Source organism: Carcharodon carcharias, chromosome 20 (genome assembly GCF_017639515.1).
Source record: "Carcharodon carcharias isolate sCarCar2 chromosome 20, sCarCar2.pri, whole genome shotgun sequence".
Taxonomy (NCBI): Eukaryota; Metazoa; Chordata; class Chondrichthyes; order Lamniformes; family Lamnidae; genus Carcharodon; species Carcharodon carcharias.
The window spans coordinates 87,826,705-87,840,620 of NC_054486.1; the positions used below are offsets into that span (position 1 = coordinate 87,826,705).

At 43.0% G+C, this 13,916-nt stretch overlaps 1 protein-coding gene across 2 annotated transcripts in view; it reads right to left on the minus strand.

The window, feature by feature from the left end:
• The window catches only part of LOC121292530 (inositol-tetrakisphosphate 1-kinase-like), a 214,734-nt gene that overhangs the window by 41,531 nt on the left and 159,287 nt on the right, over positions 1–13,916 (minus strand). The window lies entirely within an intron of this gene.

The window sequence follows — 13,916 nt, forward strand, 5'->3', positions numbered from 1 at the left end:
TTTCAGTTGATGGCACTTGGAATGTACGTTCAGTGTGTCTTCAAAGTTGGTTAACCAAGTGCTCAAAAGCTTATTTTTAAACTTCCCTGAATTTAAGTGTTATTGGGGCAGGGTGTTTCTTCTCTTGGTTTAAAACACATTTAGATTTCCAACTGTTTGCAGACAACTCTGTGCACGTATCCAGGCACGTGCCAAGCTCTCCTGGGGGCAGGAGAGGGAGGGGTAGCGGCATAGGACAGAGTTCCAGCCAGGCAGGAGCCAAGCAATATGAACCGGTTCTGCCCAGTTGAAGAGCTATTATCAATCTGAGACCAATAGATGCAATCTAAATGCAGCCTACAAGACAGAAACAAAATTAAAACTGTCCAATTGCAATACAGTTAGACCAAGTATCAGAGTCAGTGGACAATGATCTTGTTAACAGCTCTGGAATTATCTTCTGGTCTAAGACTCGACACAAGCTATGTATAATAAACAGAGGCCATGATTTTACAAATGAGTCTTAGTTATTTGGAGTCAGGAAACTGAACTTCCCAGTTGTAGATGTAATGTGAGGTTGGAAGACCAATTGGATGCGCATGTTGAAGTGCTCTGTTCTGATAGGACACATCATAGTCATCAATATGCAATACTACCTTAGCAAAACAATGGCATGCTCATGATGCAGAAGAAAACTTCGTGTCAGATGTTTTCAGAGCCCTTCCTATAACATCAGAAATGCAATAATGTCCCTTTAAATGAGTGCTGGCATTTATTCACAAGTTGCATTCTTGCACAATGCTGCCCAGAGACAGGTCAATATCTCACAATGGAAACCATTTGCAGCTTTTGAAATCTGTCCACACAAGTTTAGTTATCACTGTCACAAATTTGGCACAACAGACTGCACACAGCATTAGCAAAAAAAAAAAAAAATCAAGTTAAAAGCCTGCTCATTGTGCTTCTTCAGGTCACTTAACTCAGAGCCAGACTTATTGGATTTAGCATTGAGTCAGGTTTGGTTAACAGCCTAACAGTGCGTAAACATTTATCTAATAGTGATTATAACTTGATCGATTTCAATGTCGTGCTTGAAAGGGAGAAACATAAAACAGCTAAGATTCTAGATTTAGGTCAGGTTGACTTCAATGAGGTCAGACACAGGCTGTCCATGGTAAACTGGGCAAATTTGTTAAATGGCATAACAACAGAAGTGAAGTGAACAACAAGTGAAATGTGTCAAAAAAGTGATGTAGAACCAGTTTATAGCCCTAAAGGACAAGAGCTCCACCTACCTCAAAGATAGCCATAAACAACTAAAGTGGTAAGAGACACCAACAAACTAAATTAAAATGTAAGATATAGCACAGGTCTTGGCAAATTGGAAAAGTACAAAGAAAAGCAAAGGATGACAAAACAGTATGCAAGCGCAAAAAGAAATTTGCAAGAAATATCAAAACTAAATACAAAACTCTTACAATATTAAGAAAAAGAGGGTGGTCAGGAACAATGTGGGCACCTTGAAAAATTATAGTGATACTGTCAATAACAATAAGGAATGACACACATACTGAATAATTACTTTGCATCAATATTACAGTAGATGTCAGCATGCCAGGTATCCCAAGGAGATTAATATTGAATCAGGGATGACTCACCAAAATTAATAAGCAAAAACAACAGTCATGAAGAAAATAATGACACTAGATGGCAGATCTCCAGAACCAGATGGTTCCTATTCCAGGCTTTTAAGTAGTGAATGAGAACATTGGAAGGTTTCAGTTAAGGCATCTGCAAAGTTCTCTTATTTTTGAACCCATTCCCTTAGATCCAAAATTGCACATCACTTCTCTATTTAAGAAAGGTGATAGAGGGACACCAGGAATTATAGACAAAGTTAGCTTAAAATGTGTTCTTGGGAAATTGCTAGAGTCTATGATTAAGAAAAGAGTGACTGAACACTGAAAATTTTCAACTCATCAGAAAGAGCCAGCATGCATTTGTGAAGTGTTGGTCATGCCTGATGAACCTGACTGAATTATGTGAAGAGGAGGCCAAAAGCATTGGACGGGGGAATCTCGATGCTTGTTCTTTATATGGGCTTCCAGGTGGTGTTCGATAAAATTAGAACTGAATAAGCTTTTAACAGTGAAAAGCTCAAAACAGCGCAAGTCCAAAGAGACTTGAGGGTCCAGGTAACTAGGACATCAAAATATCTTGAACAGATACGGAAAGTAATCCATATGGCAAATGGAATGCTGGTTTTTATATCTACAGGATTAGAATACAGGGATAGACATCATGCTTCAGCTATACAAACTTAGCAAGGATAGGGTGGACTTGGAGGGAGTCCAGTGTTGATTTACCAGAATGCTACTGGAACTCTGAGGGTTAAATTATGAGGAGAGATTAACCAAACTAGGGTAGTATTCCTCAGAATTTAGAAGGTTAAGGATGGTTTCTCTCTATCTACCCTATTTCCACTGATTGTGGATCTAGGGCTGGGTGATGTAGGCTGAAAATTAGAGCCAGACTTTTTAGGACTGAAATGAGGCAATATTTCTATACACAAAGGCTGTTAAGTTTGGAATCCTTCCGCAAATGGCAATTGATGCTAGATCAGTCGTTAATTTTAAATCTAAGGTTGAAAAGACTTTGGTTAACCAAAGGTACCATAGATCATGGCTTATAGGTCAACCCAGCATGCAAGACAGCCCAATTTTCTCGGCATCAAAAATCATGTTAAGCCTATGCGCAGCAGAAAAGTGAGCATCAATTTTTACGCTAAGAAATGCTATATTCGCATTAGGAGTTGTCCTCATCTCAGAAATGCATATTTTACTCACCTCAAAGTTGGCGCATGGGATCAGGCAGGAGATAAGAACCGTATTGCCAAGACAACCCACAGGAGTTTAGGACACGTCCACACACATCAGGCTGCATGTGGCAAACGATGAACAGAATTGGGTCCTTGGCAAAAAGACTGAAGTACGAAGTTAGTTTCAAGCCAAAAGCCATAACATTTGCTAACTCGTCAAAGAATAGTGCTGCAGCGAGGGAATTCAGAGTTAGTGGAAAAACTGGTGCAAGAATGGAAGGAGAAAGAATCCACCCTGAAGAAGATGCCCATGCGCCATCAGAACAGGGAACAGCCACTGGACTGACATTGAGAAGCACGTTTCAGAATTGGTCCTCGAAAATTGTCAGAATGGTTACGTTGTCACTAGAAATGAAATGTGTATATATGCACTTAAGTGGGCCAAATCAAACACAGAGTCCAACAAAGATTTCAGAGCAACAGCTAGTTCATGTAGCGGCTTTATAGAATGAAAACATCTAGGTGTCATATTTCAAATTGGCGACCACCTACACCAACACTGATGGTTCACATTTTATACGTAGTATATATGTCAACCCCGGTTTTGGAAGCATTTTGAGGCTTCAAAGGTCAGCTCATATGCCGCGACCTACAGTGTTAAGTGATATGGGCAAGGATGGGTAGATGGAGTCGTCACAGATCTCAGAAGGCAACACAGGCTCGAGGGACCAAAATGGCCTATTCCAGTTCCAAACTGCTAACTCTGGTACAGCAAATACAGATTCACTCGTGGAAAAATTCCCCATACAGTATACAGCCATTACATTTCAATGATTCTCAACTAAAGCAAAGACTAGCATTTATATAGCACTTTTCCTGGCCACCAGATGCCTTAAATTGCTTTACAGCCAATGAAGTAGTTTTTGAAATGTAGTCACTGTTGTAATGTAGGAAACATGACAGCTAATTTGTGCTCAGCAAACTCACACAAATAGCCACTAATAACAACCAGATAATCTGTTTTTAAAATGTAGATTGGGGAATAAATATTTGCCAGGACACCAGGATAACTCCTTTGCTCTTCAAAATAGTGCCACAGGATCTTTTACATCCACCCAAACAGGCAAATGGGGACTCAGTTTAACATCTCATCCAAAACACGGTGCCTCCGACAGCGCGGCACGTCCTCGGCACCGTATTGCAGTGTCGGCCTAGATTTTTGTTCTCAAGCCTTGGAATGGGACTTGAACCTGGAATCTTGTGACTCAGAGAGAAAAGTGCTACTAACTGAGCCCTGGCTGCCAGTTCAATTTCACAATAAGTTTTGCTGATTGAGATAGCATCACCTTTGTCCATCCTGACCTTTGCCTATCTACCAGCAAATGGCACCCATTCACATGAGCCTACAAGCTGCTTGGAAAAATAAAGGCCCAAAGGCAGGTGGCTAGAAGCACTCTCTGGAGTAAAAAGGGCACTGCGGCTGAAGTGGTAAGATAACAAAAATGTTGTTTCAATGAAATTTATTTTAATTGCAGGCAGAAAAAACACATGTACACATTGCACCTGTTTCAGCTAAACAAAATAAGTGACAGCCATTCGCTGACTCATTCCTCAGGCAATATCTTGACCAATCAAGGTCAAGCTGCCTGGTTTAAATTTCAAACAATGCTTGGCAGTTAACTGTTAATCACCATCACTGGTGCATTCTCCACAACAATGTCTCTACCAATCAGAGCCCAATTGCCAACCAATCAGCACTCTCTTCACAGTGTAAACTGTTGTTTTCCCCTTATAGTGGTATTCTTGCGGTATCCTGTTGAGTGCAAGAGGAAAAGCTTCAACGTCTCTCTTTTTACAGCAATACTTATTTTAATTTGCCAGACTATTAATGGGATTTACATAAGATATCCTTCTCCATTAAAATATCCTGCTTCATTGCTCAACAGTGCATTTCTTAAAATTAGCTTTATCCCATTCTAGGGATGTTTTGAAACATGGCAAAACACCCTAAAACGCTGAGCTACGTTTCCTGCACTGGCAGCACAGTCAATAGCTAAGAAAGTTATGGATCATAACAAAGGCAAAATGACAGCTGTCACTAGTTACAACCACAGGCCATGCTAAGACAAAACCCTCCTCCCCTCTCAATGTAAGTCCTTAGCAGCAGCCTGCTGTCTTTCCACTTCCTAGTTCATGCTACACTCCCAAGATAAACAGGCTTGAATTGTCTTCCTTGCTGCTCTCGAGTCAGATGCACAGACTGCACAACTCAATAATTTCGCTCAGACTCTGGCTTATCCAAAACGAGGTTAAAACATTTAATAGAGTTCATGCAAGCAAACAATGAGGTAAAATTAAAGCACCCTTTGAGCAGCAGTAGCAGCTCATGAACTTTCTGCTGGATTAATATTACACAAACAATAGGCTCGCTGTTCCAGGCAGAGTCAGCTGTAACAACATCGCTGTATGGCCATTAAAAAAAAAGCTCACTGGTAACCTGTGTGAACTCTCCATGATGCTGCTTGGTTGCTTTATTTACCAAAGGCTGTGGTATTCTACTTACTAGCTGTGATCATCATTCAGCTCAACAATGAACTGTTCATAAAAGAATGTAAATAACAGGAATGATGAAATACTGTTTTAGCTGCCCTCCGAAGCCAGCAGGTGAGCAAAGACTGAAATATATTGCTGCATGTTTGTGACCTCACTGGGCCTTGGTTCTTAAGACAAATAAATACATGGGGACAAGGTCAAGGGCAATTACTACTTCCCAAGGTAAATGCATTTATATAGTAGCTTTAACATGAAAAATGTTACCGACAGAGATTTATGAGGAAACAACACATTCAACAGCCTTGGAGGAGAAAGAAATGCTAGATATGGGATGGTATTGATGGAGGACAAAGGGGCCAAGGCTAGGTTGTTTTTTTGAAGACGACGACAATAATGGTGGTTTTTAACAGGGGGACAGGGAAGGGGGGCAATGCTCAAGAACCGGGAAGTCTGGTGGGAAATGGGATAGGAAGTCAAGATCATTCAGGTGAATGGTAAATCAGGCGGCCTTCCACCTACTTAGCTGGCACAAGAAGAAAACTGGCCACTTGGCACTATTGGGTAACCAGGGCCAACAGATCCACACCACAGTACGGATAGCACCTACAAGGGAAAAACAAAAAAGAAATAAGCAATGGATGTCACGATCAGATGTGCAGGGAGGTATGAAAGAATTGTTCCCTAATCAGTGGCACTTCGATATTCATAATTTCTCCCATTGCTGGGGCAGTAAGTTAAATGGACAATTGCAAAAAATGAAAATAAAAAATCATGTCTCCAATTATTTTTCCTATTATACAGGAAATAGTTAATGTCCGCTCCTTCCCGTATTTTGATGGGTAGATACAGCAATTTACCTCAGCAGCAGCTCAGTGAAGCAGCTTATCTGCTCAGGAGAACAGAAGTTCCTTTAATGTCAAAGTACCATCTTTTCCATTGGCCCTATAACAACTGTTCAGCCTGGTTATCTGATTGTGATGAGAAAGCAGGGATATTACAACTGGGCCTTTTCCTCTCTGACAGCAAATATGAAAATAAGTAAAATTCTTAGACCACATTGTCCACATTCCAGGTTTATTATGCTAATGACATTCTGTGGCTCTCAATGTCACGATTAAGGGGCAGAGTTCCTCTCCAAGTACGTGTTTGGATATCCTCTTTAAAACTGTTCCTCTCCAAGTACGTGTTTGGATATCCTCTTTAAAACTGGAGAACTGCAAAAGTAGTATCAGTTTGCAAAGGGACAAGCTATAAAATTTGATTGATGTCCACATTTCACAATACTTACCCATCCATAAAATTGTACTGGTTTGTAAGTCACATCCTGGTATTTTTAAAAGATGCAGGGGTAATTTACAATGCACTTTATCACATCTAAAACAATGTGAAGGCTTGGCTATGCAAACACTGTTCATCAATCAGGATCAGAGCTGATGTTTCCCTTTAAAATACAAATTTTCAAAAAGGGAGAACACAGGTTAGTTGGGCTGAATAGCCTGTTTCTGCTATGAATTCTATGTAACAGTGAAAGAAAGAGCTTAAAACTTGTGTTTATTTAATATATCAGATCCTAAAGATACTGAGCAGGGCCATTTGGACCTCTGGTTTGAGAAAGGGCATTAGTTCCTGTTTTACTTGGCTGGCTCTTCCCATAATTTTGTATTAATTAGTGCACATTGTTGTGTTGGGTGCATATTGTAGGGCCTAAGATCTCACAATCAATTCTGAGATACCTTTACGGGTGTGTCAGAAAAGTGGGAACGGATTTGGACCAAGACACTCCTTTCTTGCATTTGTTGGCATTACTAGCATGTGAGCAGACACAGAGAAGCTTGAAGCTGAGTGGGATTTCAAATGTCTGTATGAACTTGTTAAACAATGCCAAATTTGTCTTGCTCAAGCAGTGTTTATAAACTGAAGACGCCAATACAGGCACGCAGTTGAGAATGCTGCAAGCATCGGATCTCTTGTAATATTCCTGGGAGCGTAACAACAATGCAGGTTGACTCCCTATGGGGGGAAATGCAGCATCAATCCAACATTTGTTATTCGATTAGACCGGTGATATGGTCTTATTTTGCATTCGCCTGGCCCCTTTTCAAGGAAAACAAAAGAAAAATCTCTAAGGTTTTTTTTTCTCTTTATAAATATGGCTACAGCTTATATCAAATCTATAGCAGTCAAGCCAACTGTGTTGGTGCTCCACAAGAGTCTCCCCTTGCCCCCTTTCATTGAAAACAGAAATTTATAGCATGGAAGGAGACCATTCGGTACACTGTGGCTATGCTGGCTGACAGGTAGCCTATTCCCACTTTCCAACTTAGTCTGTAGCCTTGTAGGTCATGGTGCTTCAAGTGCATGTTGAAGTGCTTAAAGTTGAGGGTTTCTGCCTCCATCTTCAAGATAGTGAGTTCCAGATCCCCATCACCCTTGAATCCCCTCTAAACCTCCTACCTCTCTAAATCTATGGCCCCTGGTTATGGACCCCTCAAACAAGGATCTCCCTATCCACTCCATCTGGACCCCTCACTTTTGTACATTTTAATTAGGTCTCCCCTCTGCCTCCTCCATTCCAAAGAAAATAACCTTAGCCTATCTGATATTTCGTCATAACTAAAATTCTCTAGTCTAGGCAACATCCTCTACTACTGGGAAAAACTCAGGTCTGGCAGCATCTGCGGAGAGGAGCACAGTTAACATTTTGAGTCCGTATGACTCTTCAACAGAACTAAGTAAAAATAGAAAAGAGGTGGTTTTGGGGGTGTGGGGGAGAAGGAGAGAGGTAGAGCTGGATAGAGGGCTGGATAGAGTGATAGGTGGAGATAGAATTAAGGGTAGAAAGCAGGACAAGCAAGGTACAGAGGTAACAAGGTACAAGCAGGCTGAGTGTCAACTCGCAGACACTTCCTCCTACCTCCCTCTGGACCACGACCCCACCACTGAACATCAAGCCATTGTTTCCAGAACTGTTACTGTCCTCATCTCCTCTGGATATCCTCCTTCCACAGCTTCCAACCTCAGTTTCCCAACCTCGGATGGCCCGCTTCTACCTCCTACCCAAAATCCACAAACAGGACTGTCCCGGCAGACCAATTGTGTCAGCCTATTCCTGCCCCACGGAACTCATTTCTTGCTATCTTGACTCAATTCTCTCTCCCCTTGTCCAGTCCCTTCCCACCTACATCCATGATTCCTCTGACACCCTACACCATATCAACAATTTCCAGTTCCCTGGCCCCAACCGCCTCTTCTCCTTAGACGCCCAATCCCTCTACACCTCCATCCTCTACCGGGATGGTCTGATGGCTCTCTGCTTCTTCCTCGAACAGAGGCCCGAACAATCCCCATCCACCACTACTCTCCTCCGTCTGGCTGAACTTGTTCTCACACTGAACAATTTCTCCTTCAACTCCTCTCACCTCCTCTAAAAGGTGTGGTTATGGGTACCCGCATGGGCCCCAGTTATGCCCGTCTCTTTATGGGGTATGTGGAACATTGCTTGTTCCATTCCTACCCCGGCCCCCTCCCACAACTCTTTCTCCGGTACATTGATGATTGCTTCGGTGCTGCTTTATGCTCTTGTCTGGACCTGGAAAAATTTTATTAATTTTGCTTCCAATTTCCACCCCTCCGTCATTTTCACATGGTCCATCTCTGACACTTCCCTTCTCTGACCTCTCTGTCTCAATTTCTGGTGATAGACTGTCCACCAATATCCATTACAAGCCTACCGACTCCCACAGCTACCTCGACTACAGCTCTCACACCCCGCTTCCTGTAAACAACTCCATCACATTCTCTCAGTTCCTTCACCTCCATCGCATCTGTTCTGATGATGCCCCTTTCAAAAACAGTTCCTCTGACATGTCTTCCTTCTTCCTGAACTGAGGTTTTCCACCCACGGTGGTTGACAGAGCCCTCAACTGTGTCCGGCCCATCTCCCATGCATCCGCCCTCACACCTTCCTCTCCCTCCCAGAACCATGATTGGGTCCTCCTTGTCCTCACTTATCACCCCACCAGCCTCCGCAGTCAAAGGATCATCCTCCGCTATTTCCGCCAACTCCAGCATGATGCCACCACCAAACACATCTTCCCTTCACTCCCCCGGTGGCATTCAGCAGGGATCGTTCCCTCTGGGACACCCTGGTCCACTCCTCCATCACCCCCTACACCTCAACCCCTCCCATGGCACCTTCCCATGCAACCACAGAAGGTGCAACACCTGCCTCTTTACTTCCCCTCTCCTCACCATCCAAGGGCCCAAACACTCCTTTCAAGTGAAGCAACATTTCACTTGCACCTCCTTCAATTTAGTCTACTGCATTTGTTGCTCCCAATGTGGTTTCCTCTACATTGGAGAGACCAAACGCAGACTGGGTGACTACTTTGCAGAACACCTTCGGTCTGTCTGCTTGTCATTTCAACACTCCACCCTGCTCTCATGCCCACATGTCCGTCCTTGGCCTGCTGCATTGTTCCAGTGAAGCTCAACGCAAACTGGAGGAACAGCACCTCATCTTCTGACTAGGCACTTTACAGCCTTCCAGACTGAATATTGAGTTCAACAATTTTAGATCATGAACTCTTTCCTCCATACCCAACCCATTTCCTATCCCCCTTTTTTCCCCATAATTTATATAGATTTTTCTTTACCACCTATTTCCATTATTTTTAAATGTATTTCCATCCATTGTTTTATCTCTACCTTTTAGCCTATTTCGATCCCTTCCCTTCACCCCACCCCAACTAGGGCTATCTGTACCTTGCTCTTCCTGCTTTCTACCCTTAATTAGCACATTCCTTAGATAATATCACCACCTTCAACACCTCTTTGTCCTTTTGTCTATCTCCACCTATCACTGGCCCTCTATCCAGCTCTACCTGTCCCACCACCACCACCACCACCAACACCCGCCCCCCCCCACACAACTAAACCAGCTTATATTTCACCTCTTTTCAATTTTTACTTAGTTCTGTTGAAGAATGATACGGACTCAAAACATTGACTATGTTCCTCTCCACAGATGCTGCCAGACCGGAGTTCTTCCAGGTATTTTTATTTTTGTTTTGGATTTCCAGCATCCACAGTTTTTTGCTTTTATCCTCTACTATCTCTAGTGCAATCACTCCTTCCCTTCATGCAATGACCAGAACTGCATGTGGTACTCCAGCAGTGGCCTAACTAGTGTTTTATGCAGCTCTAGCGTAATCTCCCTATTCTTATAGAATCATAGCCTCCTTCTGTGCTGTAACTATTCTATCATGAAGATGTGCATTATGCCAAATAGATTTTTAAACCACCAGCTAGAACTGAATTTTTAAAAACAGACCTTTTGAAACACAGAGACAAAAGGTGACTTGAACTCGCAGCCATGATGGCTAACCCAATTTGCATTGCTATACAATCCAATTTAATGGAATGGAGATGGCATGTCTGCAAACCCAAAGTCAATGGGCTGAATATTACAAGGGAGCATGTGGCCGTAACTCCAGAAGCAAAGACAGCATGGATTCCAAGCCTCTCCAAACCCGTACCCTCTGGCAGACTAAACAAGGGCTGGGGAGGGAGGGGGGCTTCCGCCCACCAACCCGCACCCCCCCCCCCAAACCACCTAACGGGGATGGAAGTCCCCCCCTTGGGAGCTGCCAGCCAATCAGGTTGGCCAGCAGCTCCATCAGTCCCGGCAGCGTCAAAGTACATTAATGGGCACTGCTGGGACTGTAAGAGGAGGAAGGGCCATAGATCCTCCAGCCTGGTAAATCTGGGGTCTTAGACAGGGAGAGTTTGGGAAGGCTAGGGAGTGGGGTGGAGGTGGTGGGTTTAAGGCTGCGGATGTGTAGGGAGAAAGGAAGGGAGAATCTACGTTAGGGGATCACCCGCCTGATCAGCAAAGGGCAGCCCCCGAATATAGAAACCCCTTAATTCCTGTCCTTTGAAGAGATTATTTTTAAAAAATTGGGCTGCCCACTCCCACCCAAATGCCCACACCAATGTTTTATGGCATGGGCAGCATATTGTCAGTGTCTATTGGCTTGGTAACAAGCCTAATTGACCCTTGATCATCTATTTAAATGTGGCGGGCAGGCTGCTGATTTTGGCACTTGCCCACCCCACGTATTATGGGGGGTGAGCTCAGGGGCTGGTTGGGAAGGTGGTGGGGTGGATACCCATCCTATTTTACATGCCTCCCCCCGCCAAAAACATTTAAAATGCAGCCCAAAGACTTTAGGGAAATGCAAAGGACACACATTTCCTGTCTCATTAGCAAGGCATCTTTGGCAACTGTCCAAGGTATTCATTTTTTCGAGACAGACCATTAAGACTAATCGCTTGGACAATGGGACCCTAGCTAAGGTAGCTTTCCAGACATGAGCAAATCAAATTACCCTTGGAATACACAATGACCTTATTTTGACTCCCTGACAGTTGGAGAAGGAAGGTCACACGACAGGTCAACCTTTTGTATGCTTTAAGCACATGTTTTCTCAGCAGAACGGAGGACAAGCAGCTGAGAAGCTATGAGAGAAGAAACAAGTGGGGCCCCTCCTGCCTCTCTCTCTCCCTCCAACCCACCCGGCACGCTTCGGGCCCTAAGGTAACAAGCAAAATACTGCGGATGCTGGAAACCAGAAACAAAAACGAAAATTACTGGAAAAACTCAGCAGGTCTGACAGCATCTGTGGAGAGAAAGACAGTTAACGTTTCGAGTCTGTATGACTTCGCAGAACTAAAGAAGTAGAAATGTGGTGAAATGTATACTGTTTCAGAGGGGTGGGACAGGTGAAGCTGAATAGGCCAGTGATAGGTGAAGACAAAGGAGAGATTGCAAAAGATGTCATAAACAAAAGGTCAAAGGGGTGTTGATAGTGGTGATACTGACTAAAGGAGCTTTGAGCCCTGGTTGCTGACCCTGAACATCAAGGGACACTCAAGCTGCAAACAAAGACTTCTTCAAACAAATTCAAGACTGTCTCAAGAACAGCTAAATCAGCTGGCTACACCTTTAAATCAGACCACTGAAGGAAGGAAAGTCTGAAGCCAGTTGAGCCACCAAACCATAGACTGTATATTCAGTTTTATTTTTAAATGGATTCTAATTTGACCAACCTATCCTTCCCCACTCGTTTGTTTGTGTGTGTGTGTGTGTGTGTGTGTGTGTGTGTGTGTGTGTGTATGGACTTCTGAGTCTGCCCATGTGCGCAAGTCTATAATTTTACATTATTATAGTATTTTATTATTTTACTTTTATTGGTTTAAGTATAATAAAAGCTAACCCCTCTTAAAAAACAAGAAAACTTGTCTGATTGATCATAAATGACCCACAGTGTGTAAATAGTTAAGTTAGTCACTAAATTGGCAAGCGTGTCCTTTTCAAACAAAAACCCTGTTGGTCAAACAATTAGAGGGAGAAGAGGGGAGCCATTAAACCTCTCCTCATCTGATCATAAGGCCATTCAGCCAGTTGTGTCTGTGCTGGCTCGCTAAAGGAACAATTTATCTAATTCCACTCCCCCATTGCGCTGCATATTCTTCCTCATCAGGTAATAATCCAGTTTCCTCGAGTGCCTTGATTAAACCTGCCCCAAACTCAGCCAGTCCATTCCTTATCCAATGACTTGCTGCATGAAAAGATTTTTCCTCATGTCACCATTGCTCCTTTTGCCAATTACCATAAATCTGTGCCCTCTGGTTCTTGATCCTTCCGCCAATGGGAACAGTTTCTCCCTATCTACTCTGTCCAGACCCCTCATGACTTTGAATACCTCTATCGAATCTCCTCTCAACCTTCTCTTCCCCAAGGACAACAATCCCAATTTCTCCAATCTATCTACTTAACTGAATTTCCTCATCCCTGGAACCATTCTTGTGAATCTTTTCTGCACCCTCTCCAATGCCTTCACATCCTTCCTCAAGTGCGGTGCCCAGAATTGAACACAATACTCCAGCTGAGGCCTAATTAGTGTTTCCTACAAGTTTAACATATCTTAACCTGTCCTGCCACCTCTGCTGATAAAGGAAATATCCTGTATGCTTTCTTAACCACCTTATCTACGTGTCCTGCTATCTTCAGAGATTTGTGGAGATACACTTCAAGGTCCCTCTGTTCTTCTATGCTTGTCACAGTATTCTACAATTTGTGTATTCCCTAGCCTTGTTGGACTCTTTAAATGAATTAGCTTGCATTCCTGGATTGAATTCCAATTGTCAGTTTTGCTCAATGATCCATCAATATCTTCCTGCTGTCTACAGCTTTCTTTCTTGCTATTGGCCACACGATTAATTTTCATATTATTTGCAAACTTCCATAGTGTCACTTACATTTAAGGTATATTGCCAAAAATAAGGGACTCAGTACCAAGCCCTGTGGGACCCCTCTGGAAACAGCCTTCCAGTCACAAAAACACTTTGCCCATTACCCCTGGTTTCCTGCCACTAAGTCAATTTTGAATGCAACTTGTCAATACTATATTTTTTTAAAAATTTATTTTCTGTCCATCTGAAACATTAGAAAGCTTGTAGGCACTGAACGTGGAGAGGATGGAGTCAGGTTATGATGCTCTTC